Here is a 21,816-nt window from a genome sequence, read left to right as displayed (position 1 = left end):
CTGGTCCAGTGCTGCGCCAGCGCTGTCTGGCAGCACTGGCAGGCAGTACTTCGCCAGCGTTAGACAGCGTTATCATCCCAGAGTTATGCCAGTGCTGTCTGTCAGCGTAGCTGCCAGTACTGCCAGTGCTGGCGCAGTACTCCGACAGTTGTAAATTTCCCATTGGGAGGTGTCTATTTTTGTTTAACAAAATTCCTGGCTTTGTCAAAATTTTTCTCGGTTTATCTTTTCTCATCAAATTGAAATTTACTTGACTTTAACCATAAATAAATCTACAGATGGCTACAAAAATTGACTTATTTTATGAAAATACTCTTTTTTAAGTTACTAGCTGTCGTACCAGTTTTCGACGGGTTCTAGTTTCTACTAATACATTTAACAGAGTGTCTACCAACCGCGCGAGAAATCGAGAAATAGCCGAGAACCTACGAAATAAATATAATCTAACGCACGCGAGACTTGAACCTATACGACCTACGAACTACGGACTACGAAACTAACGCCCTAACCACTATGCTACGGAACCTAACTGAACACAGACGCTTTATTTTCAGTGACTTGTTGAGTTATTGATTTTGGTGATTCAATAAAGCATTTATTGACATTAATACACTACATCAAATAAATAAATTGTTAAATAATAATATTAACAATATTAATAATATAATAATAACCCATTATTCATAAATTAATATTTTTATAATTAAAAAAAAATGTCAAAACATTTAAGTTAAAAATAATATTTATAAATAAATAATAAAAATGATAGTTGTTGTTTGCTTTTTTGTTTCTAAACTTTTTTATAATTATTCTTTTCAAATAATTTTAATTTTAAATTTAATGTGTATTGACAATCTTCGAATAGTTGCAAAGAATTTTATCAAAAAGTTTGATAATAATAGAATTCCTTCAAAGAATTCCTTTATTTAAAAAGAAAACTAAATTCTCGCAAAGAATTTCATTAATATTTTTAAAATCCTAATTAAATTCTTTTGAAGAATTTCTTTTAATTTTTTTTAAATTAATTGAGTTTCTTTAATAATTTTAATTGAAAATTTCGAAAGCAATTGAATTTTATGAAGAAGAATTTTATTAAAATTGTATTGAAAATAATTGACCATATGCGATGAATTTTACTATTTATAAAAATAATTAAAATGTTTCAAAGAATTTATTAAAATTTTAAGAAATAATTAAATTGTTATGAAGAATTTTATAGAAATATTTAAAAATCATGACATTTTTTCGTGAAATTCAATTAAAGTTATTTCGAAAATAATTGAATTTCTTAAAAGAATTTTATTATTCTTGTTGAAATTGAATTTTTCGGAAATTTTTGAAAATAATTAAATTCTTTTGTTTAATTTTATTTAAATTGGATTAAAAATTATTTAATTTCTACAAAGAATTTTATTATTTATCAAAATAGTTGAATTATTTCGAAGATTTTATTAAAGTTTTAGGAAATAATTGAGGGGCTGGATGCTATAATGTGTTACGCGCCATTCACTTAACATGGCGCGTAACACATTATAGCATCCAGCCCCTCAATTGCAATTTATGAAAATATTTAAAAATATTTGAATTCATTCAAGGAATTCAATTAAAATAATTGAATTCCTGCAAAGAATTTTACTATTTATAAAATGAATTGAAATTTTCAAAATAAAAAATTTTGTAATTTGCATAACAATAATAAGTTGAATATCTTGTTCCGCGCGTAACATTTGCTATTGTAAGAATGTAATTGAATCAATACAGGGATTAAGGTTCAATTAGGACTTAAAAAGGAGTTGTCAGAGTTAAATAGAACTTACGCAGGAGGAAAAGAACACCAAGGGTTTCTTAGGTGCAGGTTAGGGTTAAATTATACTTACAAGGAGGTAAGCAGGTCTAAAAGTTCGACTCGGGACTTATAAACTAACCTTGTATGACAACATTGCAGCAATGTTGCGTAATTTCTGGTATGTTTTTTGACAAATCGAAATTATGCAGATTTTTTACTTCTAAATAAAATTAGAGAATTGTAAAACAACTATAATTAAAAAATAAAAAGTAATATAAAAGTTTTAAAGAACACTGAGTAACTTTTATTTCTTTTATTTCCATTAAGGCCATTTGAACCATTATGATGTCACAGTCTGTACAAAGCATGTGTTTTAAAACTGACGTCATAAATGGTTCAAATGCCCTTAAGAATGTTTTTTTTAATTTAATTTTTGTTTCATTTTTAAAGAAAATTAGGAATGTTAATAGAATATAGTTACTGTTAAATATCTACTGACACCAAAAGAAAAAACTACATTCCCGTTATTTTAAATATTTTCAAATATAGTATACACTACACCGAATTACATAATTAAGTAATATTATGTTATGCGTTATTGATAATATTTTAATATTAATATTATGTTATGTAATATTTTTATACCTTTGTAACAATAAGTTACAATACCCTATTTTGACATGCTAGATGTTTTTTAAATGTCAGACATATTATATCCTCTATTTTAAAATTATAAACTTTTTTACTGTTTCGTGAATAAGATTAATCGGAAATCGATAGTTAGTTCACTTTTTACAGTTTACTAGGCCTGGCTTGCGTGATGCCGTGTGGTTTTAGATCCAATAGCAAGTTGCACAACAATCAAAGTTTAATTGTTTTTAAACAAATAACGCTTAAAGAAATTTTATTATTTATTATAAATCTTAGTTTTGGTACATTTATTACATTAAAAAATTTAAACAACAGATTAATAATTTATTAAAACAATTTTGAGATCTGGCGAGGGTCAAATGTTTAAGGTTGCGTTTTCCATGGCATTCCAAGCAATACGTAAAATTATCTTAATATCACTGTAATGCTACATTGGACTTTTGTAATGTTACCTTTAATATTATAGTGGTCTTACTTTGATATAAAAATCTCCGCTGAAAAGTAATATTACACTTTAATATTGAAGTATTATTGCATGATAATATTGAGTCAATACTGCACTGTAAAACAACACTTTATGTGTTTAGACTATTTTTTGTTGCATATATATCTAATTTACGTATAGCTTTTCGGTAACATGATTTTTGTTATTGTATTACTGTATTTCATAGAAAAAACACATGGTCTGTCAAGTGGGTTGCATAGAATAAAAGGAAAAATGAATTTAAAGAAATCTTTTACTTTAAGAGAAAAGATATGGATATTCTCTTTTATGGGTATTTTATTTAGTGATGCATTCGAAAGAGAATTCGCCGGGAAAGGATCGAAAAATACCAGCATCTTGTAAAAACTATAAATGGAAAACAAATGAGTACGAAATTTCTTTTTTTTCTCTTTTATGAATAAAGAGATTCTGAAATGAAACACTAATTTTATTTATGTTAGGAAAAAATTCATCTTAAGGGCCATTTCCAAAATTTCCAAAAAAAAATTTTTTTGTAAATTTTAACCCTTCTCATAAGAAATGTTACATACATTAACGCCATTTTTGCTGTTGATTGCAAGAAATAGCTAGACCATCCTCCTCCCTTATAGGCTTTTGCAGTTTATCAATGGCCCCTTACTTCTATCTACTCGTCTCGTGTTTAATCCCCTATTTATTTAATCTGAAACGACGACGTCAATATTATCACATTAATATCATCATAATCGATCACTTTTCTTGTCTAGGGTACGATAATAATTGACAAAAGTTAAACATGGTAAAAATTATAGTTCAGCAGGAACGATAAGTATAGTTCTATGTTCTCGACATACAATCTAGATTTATGCGATTAAATAAGAAAAACACCCTTATACTCTCTCTTAAGACTTATATAACCAAAAAATATTTTGTTAATTAAACATTGACAGATTTTTACTTAGTATAAACAATATACCGGTGATTAAAATTAAAATCTCCTTTTCATGTCCTGTCCGAAAGTCTGGTATTATATATGCTATATAGCACTGGTTTACAGTGAAATTGTCAATCGAACAAAACAATTTTTTTTCGAATAGTAGGTGTTTTTTGAGTAAGAAAATCATAGTTTAAATTTTTTTCCCTCGTGCAGTTTTTCTGTAGCTTCAAATTTCATTTTTAGTATCCCTTAAACATTTGCAGCAAAAATTGAAGTAATAAAATTTAGTTAAGCTCTAAAGTTACTAAAATCACTAATAAAGGATTTCTGAAATCGTAGATTTCGAATCCAATGTTAGTTTTCTAAATTTCAGAATTGCGGATCCAATATGGCGGACAAGTTTTTAAAAATCGATTAAATTCGTCTTAAATTCGTTACTCGGGGGTTTTCGGGGTCGCTGATTACGAATCTGATGTCGGATTTCAAAAATTAAAAATGGCGAATCCAATAGGTGCGAATTCGATGGATTTTAAAAAACTCGTTCACCATTATGAATCCATCCTTTTCAATTTTCGAAATCCGACATCAGATTCGTAATCAGCGACCCCGAAAACCCCCGAGTAACGAATTTAAGACGAATTTAATCGATTTTTAAAAACTTGTCCGCCATATTGGATCCGCCATTTTGAAATTTAGAAAACTAACATTGGATTCGAAATCTACGATTTCAGAAATCCTTTATTAGTGATTTTAGTAACTTTAGAGCTTAACTAAATTTTATTACTTCAATTTTTGCTGCAAATGTTTAAGGGATACTAAAAATGAAGAATGTAGTTTCGTTCACTAAATTTAGTGTAGAATTGTCATTTTTAATCCAATCGAGGTCCACAAGGGCTCAAAATTTGTGTAATGATATAGTCTATCAATAAAAAAATTAAAACCTAAACATTCTTTCCTGTTTGATGTAGAAAAAAATAGTAGAAGTTACTCAAATGTCTAAAAATCATCAAAATTGTCATGAAATTTCATCTTTAATCGACTGTAACTCTCTCAATTTTTGTTGAATTTTATTCTGTGACCTATGGATCGAAAGGTAATTTAATAACCTTTCCAATGATACCTCATTTATTATATTTTGACAAGCTAATTTTCCTACAGGTAAGTTTAAGTGGCGTCGCACCTCGAAAATGCAAAATTTGAAGCTACAGAAAAACTGCACGAGGGAAAAAAATTTAAACTATGATTTTCTTACTCAAAAAACACCTACTATTCGAAAAAAGATTGTTTTGTTCGATTGGCAAAAAAAAGTTTTTAATTTGTAAACCTGTGTATATAAATGTTCTTTAAGTCAATTAATTTTCTAAATCACTCATTCTACTTAAATTACCTAATATTTTTTGTCACTAGAAATTCTCTGAAGAAATTTTACAGAAAAATTAGGGGCAAAATGAGAGTTGTGTCCCTTGTCCGCACTTTAGAAATCAGAGCTTTATCTATCAATAAAAATTGTTATTCCTTACAATTTAATTATCAAAAAAAAATTATGTTCTATATCTGAGAGTCTATGTTTTTATAATGATCGTGTTAACAGAATAATTTTGATCCAGTGCTTGAAAAAACTCAAAATGCTAAAATCGTTTGTCCTTAACCCACATCGAAAAATTCCATAAAAGTACCCCCTGAAAATTCCATGGAAATTCTGGAAGTTTTTTATTTTAATAATATTTTAACATTTCTATTATGATTAGAGTCTAATAATAAGCCGAAACATGAAGATATTCAGAACTTTTTTAGAATTTATTTCCGATTCAGAAAACATTCATATTTAGAAAAACAACGCTGGTCTTCTACATTTATTTCTACAATTATTTTTGGAGTTGAATATCAAATTTGTGCTTATTTCATTAAATTGGAGCTTTTTATATTAAAGAATAGCTTTTCCGAATCACGGAGGGGCTCAAAACTATTTTAGAAATTATTTCGATTCAGAAAAAATTTGTATCTTGAAAAACGACACTAGTCTTGACTATTTTTTAAACAATTTTTGGAGTCGAATCTAAAAAAAATTTAGTCTTTTTTTCATTAATTTGGAGCTTCTTTTATTAAAAGAGAGCTTTTTTAGAAACACAGAGGTACTTAGAACTTTTATAGAATTTATTTCCGACTCATAACAATTGTATCTGTCAAAAAGACGCTGGTCTTTTTGACCAGCTTTTTATCAACAAATTTAATCTTTCTTTATAAAAGAAGAACTTGTTCCGAAACACTGAGGTATTCTGAACTTTTATAGAATTTATTTCCGATAACAAAAATGGTGACTTGAAAATTAGTCTTGACGATTTTTTTAAACAATTTATGGCGTCGAATATCAAATTTGGGCTTTTTATAAAGTTGGTGCATTTTTTATTAAAGAAAAGCTTTTCGGAAACACGAAAATACTCAGGACTTTATTAGAATTTATTTTCGATTTAGAAAAAATTTGTTTCTTGAAAAACAACGCTAGCCTTGTAAATTTATTTTTGCAATTTTTGTAGTCGAATATCAAATTTGAACTTTCTTTCATCAAATCGGAGCTTTTTTAATTAAATACAAGGTTTTTGAGCTTTTTTAAAATTAAATTTGTGCTTTTTTATTAAAGTACAACTTATTCTGAAATACAGAGGTACTCAGAACTTTTATAGCCGATTCAAAAAAAAAAATTGTGACTTAAAAACCGACGCTGGTCTTGTAAATTAATTTTCCCAATTTTTAAGTTTAACATCAAATTGGAGCTTTTTTATTAAAAAAGAGCTTTTTCCGAAACATCTAGATAATCAAATATTTTTTAGAATTTATTTCCAAGTCAGAAAACATTTGTATCTTGAAAAACGACGCTAGTCTTATAAATTTATTTTCACAATTTTTGGAGTCGAATATCAAATTTGGGTTTCACTTTATCAAATTGGTGCTTTTTTATTAAAGAAAAGCTTTTCCGAAACACTCAGAACTTTTTTAGAATTTATTTTCGATACAGAAAAAATTTGTTTCTTGTAAAACAATACTAGTCTTGTAAATTAATTTCCACAATTTTTGGAGTCGAATATCAAATTTGAGCTTTCCATCATCAAATTTGAGCTTTTTTATTAAAAAAGAGCTTTTTTCGAAACACCTAGATAATCAGATATTTCCTAAAATTTATTTTCGAGTCAGAAAAAATGTGTGTCTTGAAAAACGACGCTGGTCTTGACAATTTTTCAAAACCATTTTTGTAGTCGAATTCCATGGAATCTCTACAGAAATTCTAAGGAGGAATATGGAATTTTTCAATTAAATAATAATTAGTGTAAAATAATTGTGCCATTTCCTTACAAATTACTGACACATTTGCAAAACTCTGGCTTTTAAAATGATGTATATATTCACAATTATAACTAACAATAAATATAGTGGCAAGTATATTCTTTAATTTATTGTGAATGTGCTGATACTAATTAATAAAATTTAAACTAATTAAAAACTGTTTCTATTTAATTTTTTTAATTTGTTATTTTAATAGTGTCTATAATGTTTTTTCTTTGTAAAATTAAAAAAAAAATTGAATCGTCAAGGCAAGCATGCAGAAATTTTGTGGGACTCATGGTTGAAAGAAAAACAAATCATATATTTCTATTATTTTTATCTCTATGAGGAAGCAAAGTGTTCATTAAATGAGCACCAAAATTATTTAAAAAATATACAACTTGGCAGCGGTTTTTTTTATATTTTTAGAGTGACATAGAAAAGGAACCTCGGAAATATTATGCAAAAGATGATGAACCGTCATTGGTGACATTGGAGGACTAATGAATGAATTGAAATTAAATGTATGTATCTGAAGATCAAAATAGGAGATTATTCATTGATCCTTCTAAAAGAAGTCTAGAGGGAGTACAACTTCATGACACTAATGTTTTTGTTTTAATTCCCATAGCCCATTCAACAGAACTAACAAAAATTAGTTTTGGGCAAAATTAAATATAAAGAACACAATTGTCAAATTTGTGAAGACTTTACGATTATAAGTATTATGCTAGGACAACAAGCAGGTTTTACAAAAAGACCCTGTTTTTATTTTGTGTTACAGTAGAGATCAAAAAAATCATTACGTACAAAAAAATGCCCCAAAAGAACATCTTTTACACCAGGTTCAAAAATATCTTCAAAAACCTCCAGTTCAACCCTCAAAGGTAATTCCTCTACTTTTATATATAAAACTAGGGTTGAATTTGATAAACTAGTTTCTATGTCCTTAGAAAAAAGAAGCGATATTTTTCGAGTACCTTAGAACAAAAATTTTCAGAGATCTCTGATGCGAAACTAAAAGAAGGAATTTTTGATAGGCCACAAATTTGCAAAATGTTAAAAGATGAGAAATTTATCACTGTAATGAGTAAAAATGAAAAAATGCATAGCTTAATTTTAAGTTATTAGAAAATTTCTTGATAATCATAAGAGCGAGAATTGGGAGCTAATATTAAATTATATGATTTCAAACTTTCAAAAATTACTGTGCTTGATGAGTTTGAAGATGGATTTTCTATATTCACATCTAAGATACTTTCTTAATAATTTAGAAGAATGTAGCGAGGAACAAGGAAAACGGTTTCATCAAGATATTAAAAAAATGGAGCGCCGCTATCAAGGCAAATGGGACGTAAATATGATGGCTGACTACTGTTGGGTGCTAAAAAGGGGTATTGTACCAGGAGGAGTGAACTTAAAAAGAAAACCACAGCTCAGGTCTCTTGAGAACAAACGAGTGTTTGTCACAAAAAGACAAAATTATAATATTTCCAAACGTATAGTCGTGGTACCTGGGTATGAACACAATGGTTAATAAAATTTTGATGCTTGATTTAATTCAATACATTTTCTATGATCTTTATTTCAATTTGGGCAGAAACCACACAAGTTCAAACGTTTATTTATTTTTTATTATATTAAATTTTTTTATACCTTATATTCATTGAGAAATAAATTAATCATATAGAATTTTTAAACTTATAGGTTCTTAGAATATAATGCGAAAAATAGAATTTTTTCTCGTGTTAGTTGGTATATTGTATGCTTTATATACATTAATTGATTTGTTTTCATGCTTGATAAAAATGAACTAAATGTGAGGCGAAATCGATCGATTTTTAAAAAATCCTTCCGCCATAATGGATCCGCCATTTTGAAATTTTAAAAACTGACTTGAATTTAAAGTTTTGTAATAAAATAGACTATCAATATAAAATTTAAAACCTAAACAATTTGATGTGAAAGATATTAACATAAGTTACTTAAGTGTTTCAAAATCATCAAAGTTTTCATGAAATTTGATCTTCAATCGACTATAATCTCGAAAATGCAAAACTGTACGAGGGGAAAAAATTGAGACTATGGTTTTTTTACTCAAAAAATCTCTACTAATAAAAAAAAAATCTTTTTTTCGATTGTCAGTTTCACTGTAAACCAGTGTTATATATGTCGTAGGCAACTAGAAGAATCCGGCATTAAGCTTAATTCCTAGGCAATAAGCTTACTGCCGGCAATTAGACGAATACACGACAAAATCGTTCAGATTTGTCTATTTGCCTAGGCAGTAAGCTTAATGCCCGATGAAGATTCGGCAATTAGACGAATCACATTAGAATCCATTTGCAGTGCACAAACGTCCTATAAAAAATTAATTAAAAACAATAATAATGATAATAATATTCCTTGACTCATATAAATAATTCTCGACTAAAATAAATATTGCTTGAGTCAAATAAACATTTCTTAACTGAAATAAATCATTCTGGACAGAATTAAATATTTCTTGGGTAAAAAAAATATTTCTTGAGTCTAATAAACATTTCTTGGATCAATTAAATAATTCTGGACAGAATTAAATATTTTTTGAGTAAAAAAAATATTTCCTGAGTCAAATAAATAATTTATATTTTCCTAAGAAATATTTTTTTTCATCCAAGAATTATTTCTTTTTGAGTCAAAAAATATTTATTAGACTCAAGAAATATTTCTCAATGATAACAAATATTTATAAGAGTCAAGAAGCATTTATTTGAGTCAAGAAATATTTATTTAAATCAAACAATCTCTATTTGACTCAATAAATATTTATTTCACTAAAGGAATATTTTAGTCAAAAATTGTTTGATAGACTTGAACAAAATTTATTTTAGTCGAGAAATATTTTTCTTTATGCAAAAGTAAAAAAATTATTTATTTGACTCAGGAGATATTTTTTTTACTCAAGAAATATTTAATTCTGTCCAGAATTATTTAATTGATCCAAGAAATGTTTATTAGACTCAAGAAATATTTTTTTACCCAAGAAATATTTAATTCTGTCCAGAATGATTTATTATTATTATTATTATTGTTTTTAATTAATTTTTTATAGGACGTTTGTGCACTGCAAATGGATTCTAATGTGATTCGTCTAATTGCCGAATCTACATCGGGCAATAAGCTTACTGCCTAGGCAAATAGACAAATCTGAACGATTTCGTCGTGTATTCGTCTAATTGCCGGCAGTAAGCTTATTGCCTAGGAATTAAGCTTAATGCCGGATTCTTCTAGTTGCCTACGACATATACATTGTTTGTCAAAACATAAATTTTTCAAATTTTGAAAAAATGTAAAATAACAAAGTGGATATATTCGAGAATTGTTGTGTCAGATTTGAGGTATCAATGACTGCAATAGGCCTACAAAATTTAAGGACAATTTGTCGTCAAAGCGTTCAAGTTTTATAATTTTACACTTAAAAATGACAATTCGTAAGTCTTCTGGTATCAGTGAGTATACATGGCAATGGCGCGATTTTTGAATGTGCCGTTCAGGTAATAGAGTCACTGACTCTTCTGCCAGAATAATTATACTAAAGGTATTTTATTTAATTTAAATAATTTGAAATTGTAAAAAATGTAAATTTCCATGTAATTTCTTTCTGATAGAAGAAATTGGATAACATAGAATTGAACTTAATAGTGATAGGGAGATGTAAAGTTAAATCCTTAAAGTAATATCGGCTCTTATAAATAGCATTATAAGTATGAAAGTACATTCACGTACCTGTTACAAAGTTCAGATTATAGACCAATTTCTATTTAAGTATAAAATTGGAAATTTGTCAGTAAATTTTAAGAGTAAAATTGATTACGTTAAATAAAAATTTACCAGTATTTTTTAACCAGTAATTTCTAGTCGTCTCACAATGTTGCCTTAAAAAAATATTTTTTTAATGTAGTATAAAGTTCTTCAATATCTCTTTTACTATATGCAGAGTAATATTAATTTTTAAGATTCTAAAATAAAATGAATCTGAATAATTTATATTATCGTCTATTTTAGTGTTTTAAATAAATATATGTTGTTAATAGTGGATTAATATTAAAATCTGAGTAGACACATTAAGAGCAATGGAGATCAAAATTAATCGTAATTTTTGTTTAAATTAAATTGAAATTTAATTTTTTTATTAACGTGATGCAGTCTTTTAATTAAAAATAGTATTTACCTTCTATGTGAAGTGTAGCTTTCGAACTTGATGAAGTAGGCCAGTTGAACTACAAACTGTATAGCTCCAATATTTTTTGCAGGCGAATTAGCACTTATTTTCGTTATTCTCACGAATTCAAACATCAACTTGAAAGTTTGTCACTTTTTTGATAACTAAAAACGTTATAAGAAGGAAAACTTGATAATTTCAAAAGTTATAAAATTTGAAACTCTTTTGAATTAACTATTAAGGAAAAAAAATTCCAAAATTCAAAATACAGAATAAATTTTAAATATTAAGGATTTTGTTACAAAATTTTATAAGATTAACCGAAATACTTCACTTATACTAAATTTTAATATTTTTATTTAAAACTAAAAAAGCATTCACAACATTTTTAAGGTTGGTATAAAAATGAGAAATTGAATTATAAGGGACATCACATTTTGCATTAGAGACGTTAAATAAAAATTGTTAAATTAAACGAAGAAATAAGTTTGAGAGACTTTTAAAATCGATAAGAAGAATCTCTTGAGCTTCTGATTAGGATTAACGTAACAAATTATATGGTACTTCGACCGATTCTTTTGCATCTTATTACTTGTAAGAAAGGGTAGGTTAATTTAAACAAATACAGAAAAAGAACGACACTCATAAATCAATGATGGAGTAATAGAAAATAATATACGACTTAACTGACGAATTGTTTAAAAAAGTTTTAGCAGCTATGTGTTTCCGACATGCTTGCCTTTATTTTGTACTCACTTTCGGTCTGAATCCATCGACGGACACGCGGCGAAGATTGAAGTGAGCGCCGTCAACGTCGCGCTGCCGTGATGGTTGTTCCTCTTACAGGTGACGCAAGCGCAAAATGTTTATTGGCTTTATGAAACTTTCGTATTATAATTTATAGAATTTCTATTGACTTTAAATATTAGGCTTATTAACCTATTAACATAAATTACTAACAAGATTGATGTAAAAAAATTGCACCAAATTGATGTGTGCTTTATTGTTGCGAATCTCCAGATATGTGTAGGTACATGTATAGTTGCGGCGATAAACGTCAAACCACCTGTTCTTCAGAGGCAGAATAGCAATACATATAATCCAATAATTTTCAAAGTTACGTTATTCTACTACTCTTGTATAATAGAAAATGAAATATTTCGAATAAACAGAATCAACAATATTTGCTAGCAATATTTTTTAAAACAATTACTTAGTTTATTTATAAGAGCAACATTGTTCAAAATGTTTCTTTTAAACTTCGTTAAAAACATTTTTAAGATATTAAAAGACCCAGTAACGACCGCCAGGACGGAAAATTTACCTAGACTATTGTTTTATATTTATATAGCTATTGTTTTATATAAACAAATTTTTTTAATAAAACTGCACATTTCTGACTTTAAATTTTACGCTCTTTTCGATTCTGGAGTTCAAGTTTGTTTATAAAAAAATCCTTAAAATTTATACCAATTTTATTGCAAAATAATGATTTTTCGCAAAAAAATGATAGCGTCGCTCTCTCAATTTTGTAGCAGCTCCAAAAGGTAATAACACTTATAATGTCGAAGGGATATCGAGAAATCTTTGTTCCTCCTCAAAATCTGGATCCTTAAGTGGTATCAAAAGCAAACCGTAAGTTTATCTAATATCCTTATAAGCCATGTTCATATAGTAATAAACTATATCGATGAGACAGTTTATAGATAGTAGTTAATTTACGGACTTCACCTTGTTAGTATATGTAAAATTTGTTAATTTTAAAAATTAAAACTTTATTCAATTTTGCTCATAGAATCGAAGTAAATTAAAATTCTAAATAAATCAACTATTTCAAGTGTGAAAAAGGGATATAACCCAAGGTGAATGACAATTATTATTTATTTTATTTGTATTGAGTCGGTTCATATAGCAAGTGAATCCACTATTTTCTCCATTATCCACTATTTTTTTCACAATTAAATTTATTTAAAAGAGTGTATATTCACTAACTACCAAAAAAATACCCATTAGTTTCTAGCAAAACAGTTTTGAGTTATTAATTTTTTTCTCAAATGATGCAAAAATTTGTTATTATAAAAAAGGTATAAAAATTTAAAATTTCGAAAAACGGTTAAAAGTGTTTTTTTGGATCGTTGTGAACTACTGACTTTCATAAATGTTTTTACTTTTCCAAAAATCTAAAAAAAATTTAATCACGGTTGACGCGTTTTGACTCAATAACATTAATTGGAATAACTGGGAATAATTCATAAAAATATGAATTAAAATAATTGTTTATAATAAATAAAAACGTTGCACTTGTCAAAACGTTAATACTTGGAGTCGATTTATTGCATTTATGAGAAATGAAAAACAAATTTTTAGGTTAGACACTTGTGAATTGATTGACAAAGATGGTAACCATATAATACGGAATATGCGAAACACAAAAAAAATAATGGCGCAATGCAACAGACATTTTCTACAGTTGTTGTCAACATACAAAAAAATAGAACCTGACATTTTTTCATTTTGAGTCACTTGAAGTTACGATTACTCATTTCGAGACCGATTTCCAAATGAGTTGTAACAAAAGTCAGTCTGATTTTTTCTGTGTAAATTATAATACAACCAAAAGGAATAACACCTATTTAAATTATTATCGAAATAGACAAATTTAAATTGTAAAATAAATTTTAAAAATTAAAATAAATAAAATATTAAAGTAATTGACAAACAAATAGAATTTTAAGTTTAAAATTACTAATCTTGAATGAGAATTCCACTGGTAATTGTATTTTAATATTTATTAAGTAAATAATAAACGTCTTTTTTGTTTTACTGGCACAATTCTTAGGACTACCTTTTAAATCATGTGTTTGTGGCTTGCTCAAGGCTACACTTTTCATCATTTTTAAGTCTTTCAAAGAATTACTTAGAGGGTGGGTAAGCGACGCATTTCTTTGGTCAATAAGACTTCTAAGATGACCACCCGTGCTATAGAGAAAAATCTCCAGCAAGGGTGCAACGACCTTATTTAACGATCCGCATATTTAGTCATGCAGGGACATCTGAAATCACTCTTCTTACCCCTAAAGTATGTTACTCTGTAACGATAAAAAATTGTGTGATATACAACAAAAATTCTACAAGGAAGAAAAGAATCTTTAACATATTGCATAACAATGAATTAAAATTTGTTGCAGTTTTTTTTAATTATTAGAACAAATCAATGCCCACTATAGGCGCCCTTATTTTTAACTGTTCAGAAGGCTCTAAGATATTTTTTTGACATTAAGAGCATTTTTTGACGAAAAACTTTTATAACGGATATAATCAACTCTATCAAAATGGTAATTTAGTAACTGTTTCCATAGCAACTGGAGATGTGACAAATATCATGTGTGTGTTATGACCGCACTTAGTTTTTTATGTGAATACAAAAGTGATCGGACACTTCTGTTTTTTACTATTGCATAAATTAATTTTTTAACACGTTGAAGATAACACAAAAGTATTTTTAAACATTTTTAAATGTACCACAAATCGAAGTAAATTAATCGAAATGATAAGTTTAATGCGTATTTACAAAGTAAATATATAATATTTTGTGATCCAATACTAAGTATATTGAAACAATGTTCACAAGCAAACTTTTTTTATCACGTTTTAAAATAATGATTGTATTGATTTATTGTAAATAAGTTTATTTTGTCAATAGTAAATTTTTGATAGATTTTAATTCAAGTTTGTTTAATATTTGAAAGTGTTGAGCCCATTGGAAATGAAAACGAGTCAATTTTCACTTTAGATGAACTACGTTTATTTTAACTCAATTTTTACTAGAATATATATTCACTTTAACAAAAAATTTATTATAATAATTAACAAAGAAGGTTTAGTTTATCAAGGTAAATTGATTAACAACTTAATAACGGATTTTATAATTTTCAACTCCAGCACATGTTCTCTCAAGGCAGTAAGCGGAAATCTGAATCATCTTTATTTTTGTCATTGCGCAGGTCCTTAATTTTAAAAGGAAACACGATAAAAGTGTGTACTTGCGGTAATCTTAATTCAGGAGTTAATAGAATTATTTCCTTTTTAATATAGATTTTTCATAAAAATAAAAAATAAATGAAATTCTAAACATTCTGCCCGGGTGCGTTTGTGTCAAAAGAAAACGCAGTAACAGTCGTAGACAAACTTATTTGAAAAAACTCGATCGTTGATATGAAATATTTTCTTATTTAGTTTTCGTTATTAGTCTCACGAATTGGGAGGACAGCAAGTTTAGAAAAAGATCGCTTCAAGGTAGCGGTGTTTGTTTTAATGGTAGCAACTCTCGCAAGGCCATCTGCTCCTGGATGTAGTTGTTGAATCTTAGCGAGAACCCATTTTGTGGGGGGAAGGTTGTCCACTTTGAGTAGTACAACATCACCAACCTTTACTGCATTAGTCTCTAACAACCATTTGGAACGCTGTTGGAGATGGTGTAGGTACTCGTGAGACCACCGATTCCAAAAGTCGTCCCTCATCTTTGTAATCAGTGTCCATCGATTAGTAGGATTTTCATTGAATAAGGGAGGTTCAGGAACGGCAACAAGCGGTCCACCAGTTAGGATGGCAGAGAGGGAGGTTGCATCTGAGGAATTTGGATAAAGAGGTCTGGAATTCTGGCATGCCTCTATTTGACATAACACTGTAGTTTGTTTTTCATAAGTCATGCGTGTCTCTCCAACAACTCAAATCCCACCGAAGTGAGGTGAGTGAGCAGGGATGAAAGTCCAGGTGGTTCCTTCATTTGCAAGCAGTTCAGCAAACGGGATGAACGTCTTAGAAGCCCCAATGAAAAGTTGTCGTAATTCTCTGGCCGCACCAACAAAATTTCTAGCGTTGTCACTGAATATCTTGCTACATTGACCTCGACGAGACGTGAATTGCTTGAAGGCTGCGAGAAATCCACTCGTTTCATAGTTGGAAACTAGTTCCAAGTGTATTGCTTGTAACGTTGATTTTTAAATAATCACGTTATAAAGACCAAATTAAGTTTTCGCCGAAACTTATTCAATTAATTTATAATTTATTATTATTACAAATTAAATGCGGTAGCCAGAATCGAACTCAACATTTTACTTTACTATTATCTTTGAATTGTATAGAATCAAAATAATACAGAAATGTTGAGTTGTACAAAAATTATATTATTTATCGCAAGAAAATTCCACACGTTATGGTTGATTATAAAACATCAATCTATTTATTGTTATTTAATTATCAACCGACCGAAAATGTGTCAACAATTTATAACAATCGGCACAAATCTACTGTCAACCGGCAATCACCTGTCAAAGACGTTGGGACTGTTGTCATGCTGCAGAGGCGAACCCATAATGCGCATGACCTATATACGGGACCGAAGCAGGAAGCCAAGTAACCTAATTTCGACAGTTCGTGCCTGGCTGCCAATTGATAAATACGGTTTCACCGCGGTTGACCATTTCCATTATCAAAATAATAAAAAATGGATTATCGTACATTCCTGGAGCGAGCAAAAGGTTAGTGTCCATCTTCCTCGTTATCTTAGGAATATCACCGGTGTACGGTGTGACCGAGAAATAGTATCGAGAAGGAAGACCTCATGGCAAGCCGATAGGACGCCGCCATTTTCGGTCGACCGTTGCAATCACCGGCGTGTGGAAGTTCTCAATTCTCTTCACAAAGTTCAAAGTTTAAAATAAAAAGAAGAGTGATTTAAAAGAAAATAATATGCTTCTGTGTTCTTATAATTTTCTTTATTCATTTGTTTTATTTGTGTGTTAAATTCATCTTGTCTCTCTCCTCTGTGTGCGGTATTCACGCCCTATTATTTCAATATAAAACGTAACTTCGTGTAAATAAAATATTGAGCTCTGTAAGAGCTAGTCCGGGAAAGTTCTTTGTTTTGTTACAGCATCGTGACCCGGGTAGTTCACCTACCTGGCGCCGGGGAAGTTCCCTAAAACGGGTCATCGATGGTGTATTATAAGTTCGAAGTGTGGAATTTATAATTCGGTAACCGGAAAACCAATAGTTACCATTTTTGTGTCGATTGGCGGGTAAGATCCGCAAGTAAAAGCAAAGATCGTTACATATTCTAGAACAAAGACATACAAATAAACATATATACTTTTGTTGATCGAATACCTCTTACCTTTGAAGGTATGATATTAAATGGTTCAGCATAATCCAATCCAGTAAAGGTGAAGGGTTTTGAGATGGTAATCCGTTCAGCTGGTAGTTGTCCCATAAGCTAAGTTTCAAAATTTGCTCGAAAACGAAAATATTTAACGCAGCTTCGAATGATTTTATTTATCAAGGATTTAGAGCTGATTATCCAAAAAATTTTGAGTACCCTACTTATGGTAAGTTGCTGACTTCCATGAAGAGTATCATGATGAGCTTTTGTAACGATCAATTCGGACAATTTGTTATTTTTTGGTAATATAACTGGGTGAGTTTCATCATACGAGAGCAAGGAACTTTGAAGTCGCCCTACTCTGAGGATATCATCATCCATAAAGGGGGCCAGCTTGATCAGAGGATTGTTTGGAGGTAGAGGTTTTTTGTTTTTCAACAACTCAATTGTTTCAGAAAAGTGATCGTTTTGTACGAATTTCAACTAGATTAACTGACTTCGCCTTAACTCGTCAGCAGTCAAATAGGGTTCAATTTCGAAGTTTCGTTCTCGAAGAGCTTTGATAAAACGAAGACAGTAGGCTGTTACTCTTATTAATTGTGTAAATGAAGAGACATAAGAGAGGAGTTCTGGAATCTCTTGATTCAATGTAACGTTGATTTGAATTTCGTTGACCTTTTCAAGATGTTTTGATCGCGATTCTAAATCAATGATAGGGTTAGGGATTTAAGTGGAAACTGGACAGTTTTCGGGTGATTTTAGTAACCAAAGAGGACCATGCCACCACAAGGTAGAATTAAAAAGCTCGTCGACGGTAAATCCTTTGGTAGCACAATCCGCAGGATTGTCCTTGGAAGGAACATGTCTCCATAGAATTTCTTTCGCCAAAGAGTGAATTTCACTAAATCTGTTAGCTACAAATGGCTTCCACCTCGAGGGATGACCTTGAAGCTATGATAATACAATTTGAGAATCAGACCAGTAATAAGTAGGGTTAGAGAATTTTAACCTTTCAGTGACTACTGCTGTTAATTTCGCAAGAAGTGTCGCGCCACATAGCTCTAATTTCGGAAGAGATATGGCCTTGACAGGTGCTAGTTTGGTTTTGGCAATGATTAGATTCGAATGTGAACCATTTACAGGTGATCGATGGACAATATAAAGAGCTGCTAAGTAGGCTTTTTCAGAGGCATCTGAGAAGCAGTTCCCAAGTTGAATTATTGTTTTCAGTTTAAATCCAGCTGGGTATTTTTACAAGGTTTAATTGTTGCAACTGTTGTTGAAATTCGGTCCATTCAGATGAAAGATTTATTGGCAGTAGCTCATCCCAATCTAAGCTGGCTAACCAACAATTTTGCAGCAGTAATTTTGATTTTAGAATAAATGGAGCTAACTAGTCGAGCGGATCAATTAGCTTGTCAATCTCAGAAGCAACTGTTCTTTTAGTTGGTTGAGAGGGAGCAGTGGAAGACACCTTATAGTGAAACTCGTCAGTTGCGGGATTCCAATGTAGGCCTAAAGTGGAAACTGATGTTTTAAGATTGAAACATTTGTCTTTGCTTTCACTGTCAGTGGGATCATCAGGGACTAATTCGTCAACATTAGCAGCCTATTTACTGAGAGAAATACCTCCCGAAGCCAAAATAGAAATTAACTCATCTCGGACTTGGGTTGCTTGTTCCAATGAATCTCCGCTAGCAAAAGTATCATCAACATATGTATTGTTGATCAATACTTCTGCACCTAGTGGAAAGTTCTCCCTTTCGTCTAAAGCTAACTGTTTTAGGACTCTAATCGCCAAAAAAGGGTCGGGCTTGGTCCCATAAGTTACAGTGGTTAAACAATAGTCCACTAGAGGTTGATTCGGGTCAGGTCTCTAAACAATTCGTTACAAATTACAGTCTGGGAATTCGATTCTAATCTGTCGGAACATTTTTACAATATCGCATGTAAATACGTATTTCCAAAAACCCCACCGGGTAATAATTAACCAAATACCGGCTTGCAATTTCTGCCCAGGGTGAAAAACGTCATTTAAGGATAATTCTAATAAGGTAAAAAATGAGCCGTTAAAGACAACTCTAATTTTTAAAGAAGGAACGTTGGCTTTCGTTATTACGTGATGCGGAATGTCATTAAAGAATAGGGCTTTAGAATCGTTTTCATTAACAGGTCTCATGTGTGTTTCTTTAATGTATTGACGCATGAAATCATTTATTTAACGAATCTTTTTTTTCCACTTGTAGTGTGGAACAATATTGTGAGTCAGAAGATTGAGAGATAGATCGACCAAAGACAATCCAACCAAAAGCTGTTAGAATGCCGGTAGGGCTACTAATTGTAGTAGTTAGAATCGGCAAGATCTAAATCAGCAAGATGTGATCAGTTGTTATGCTCGGGTCTTCTTTTTGGTAAAAGTTGAATGAGTGATTTTAAGACTAGAGCATTGATTGGCAGCTGGAAATCAGGATCTTTCGGTGAATTCAGCAAAAGATTAATTTGAAGTAAGAGTAATTTGAATTACCCAATGGGGAGTTGCCAATACCCTTCAGAGAGACGTCACATTTCTGCTTACGTAATTTAAGAAATTGAACGACTTGTTCAGTTACGAGTCATAGTGGGTCTCAATTCACTTCAACCCAAAAGTGCTTGCACATCTCGGTTTTTTTATATTGTTTCTGGGATGCCTCCTGATGATTTTAAGGCAAAAATGAAAAAAATCGGTTGGGCCCTTTTTGAAAAAACTAATTTTTTGATTTTTTTAAAGAGGTTAATCAACATATTTTAAGAAAAATACATTTAAATAGAAGGTATATCGATTTGAGCAATTAGAAATGACATAACAAAGAAGGCCCTAGGTGCTGAATATCTTGCGGTAACTTTATCACATCTAAATTCACGAAATTTCGTGAAAAATCGGCACAAAATTTAGTTTTTTGAAGATTTTAGTTTTTGCAAAATAAATAGTTTTTTGTTCATCTGAGGCAAATATGTTATCAGAGATCAATTACAGCAGACTTAATTTCGAGTAAATATGTCATAGGGTCTGCTTTCTATCTTCAATAGAATTAAAATTATGATATTTTAAAAATTACTCTTTTTTATAAACTTTTATTAAAATTCACTTTTTTTAAATTTCTCGTTTCTGGAGGTTAAAAAAAGTTTTATAATAGGAGAAAGGCTGAAATTGTCTTTATTAAAAGTTATGTTTTGTTTTTTGTGTATAAAATTAAGGGTTAAAATTTCATTATTCTGTCAGAGGAGTATAAAAATGTCGAAAAATCATGCAAAAGCGCATGACGAGAATCGTTTTCAAATATGCTTATTGTGTTTTGGAAAGACGAAAATAATGGTAAAAATTCCAAGCAAAGTAAAAGATTATATTAAAAAATTTGTTGAATATGATGCCGATGATGCTAAATTTCCTGCTGTTCTGTGTTCTGGTTGCAAAAGAGATTTTTATCGAATTTTGAAAGATGATACAGGAAACGTTATCAAACTACCAGATTTTTCTGATCTTGAGCCTAAAAGGATGAAACGATCGAGTAGTTGTACTGTTTGTAACTGTGTTGGGACACCTCGCGAAGAGCTGTAACGTTAAGCCGAAGTGCCTTACATGCTTGGACCTTAGAAAGCCAGAAACAAATCATGAGTCCGAAAGAGAGCCTGCCCGGTTTACTGGGAAGAACTGCAAAAGATTAAAAGGGCAAATCCTTAAAATTTTTGCAGGTCAACCTGCATACAAGTAAGGATGCACAGTTGCTCCTAATGCAAACGGCAAGGGAAAATGAGGTCGATATCCTGTTCTGCAGTGAGCAGTATCAAGGAAGCGACCTCGCCCCTTGGTATCAGGATAAGGCGAAGAGAGCCGCCATAAAGCTGTGCAACCCGGAATTGCAGGTTGACAAGTTTCTGGAGACGAGCACTGGGTTCGTGTGGATAGAGGTAGCTAATATACGTATGTATAGCTGCTACTTCTCACCCAACGACCCACTGACAAATTTCGAAGCCAATATCGAAGACCTAGAAGCGAGCCTCACAGAATCCAGGCTGGATGTCATCATCACTGGCGATTTTAACGCAAAGTCGCCAGAGTGGGGTGAGACGAGACTCGACAAGAGAGGAATTCGTATTGGAGAAATGATCTCCAGAAACGACTTATTAGCTGTGAACCGAGGCAATACATGGACTTTTAGACGAGGTGCGATCGGATCAATTATAGATCTAACGATCGCATCGTCTAAACTATTTAGCCGCATAAGCGACTGGCGGGTCTCAGAGGAATATACCGCAAGTG

General features: G+C 30.5%; 1 protein-coding gene across 1 annotated transcript in view; it reads right to left on the bottom strand.

The window, feature by feature from the left end:
• The window catches only part of LOC122499571 (muscarinic acetylcholine receptor gar-2), a 197,535-nt gene extending 185,392 nt beyond the window's left edge, over positions 1–12,143 (bottom strand). The window contains exons 1-2 of the mRNA XM_043608011.1: positions 12,116–12,143; positions 11,369–11,523 (exon numbers count right to left, since the gene is read on the bottom strand). The gene's annotated coding sequence lies outside the window, so the exon portion shown is untranslated. The remainder of the gene's footprint in view (positions 1–11,368; positions 11,524–12,115) is intronic.
• Positions 12,144–21,816: the final 9,673 nt, after the last annotated feature.

The sequence above is a fragment of the Leptopilina heterotoma genome, unplaced genomic scaffold (assembly GCF_015476425.1).
Source record: "Leptopilina heterotoma isolate Lh14 unplaced genomic scaffold, ASM1547642v1 Lhet_17, whole genome shotgun sequence".
Lineage (NCBI taxonomy): Eukaryota > Metazoa > Arthropoda > Insecta > Hymenoptera > Figitidae > Leptopilina > Leptopilina heterotoma.
This window is presented reverse-complemented; position numbering and strand designations above follow the sequence as displayed.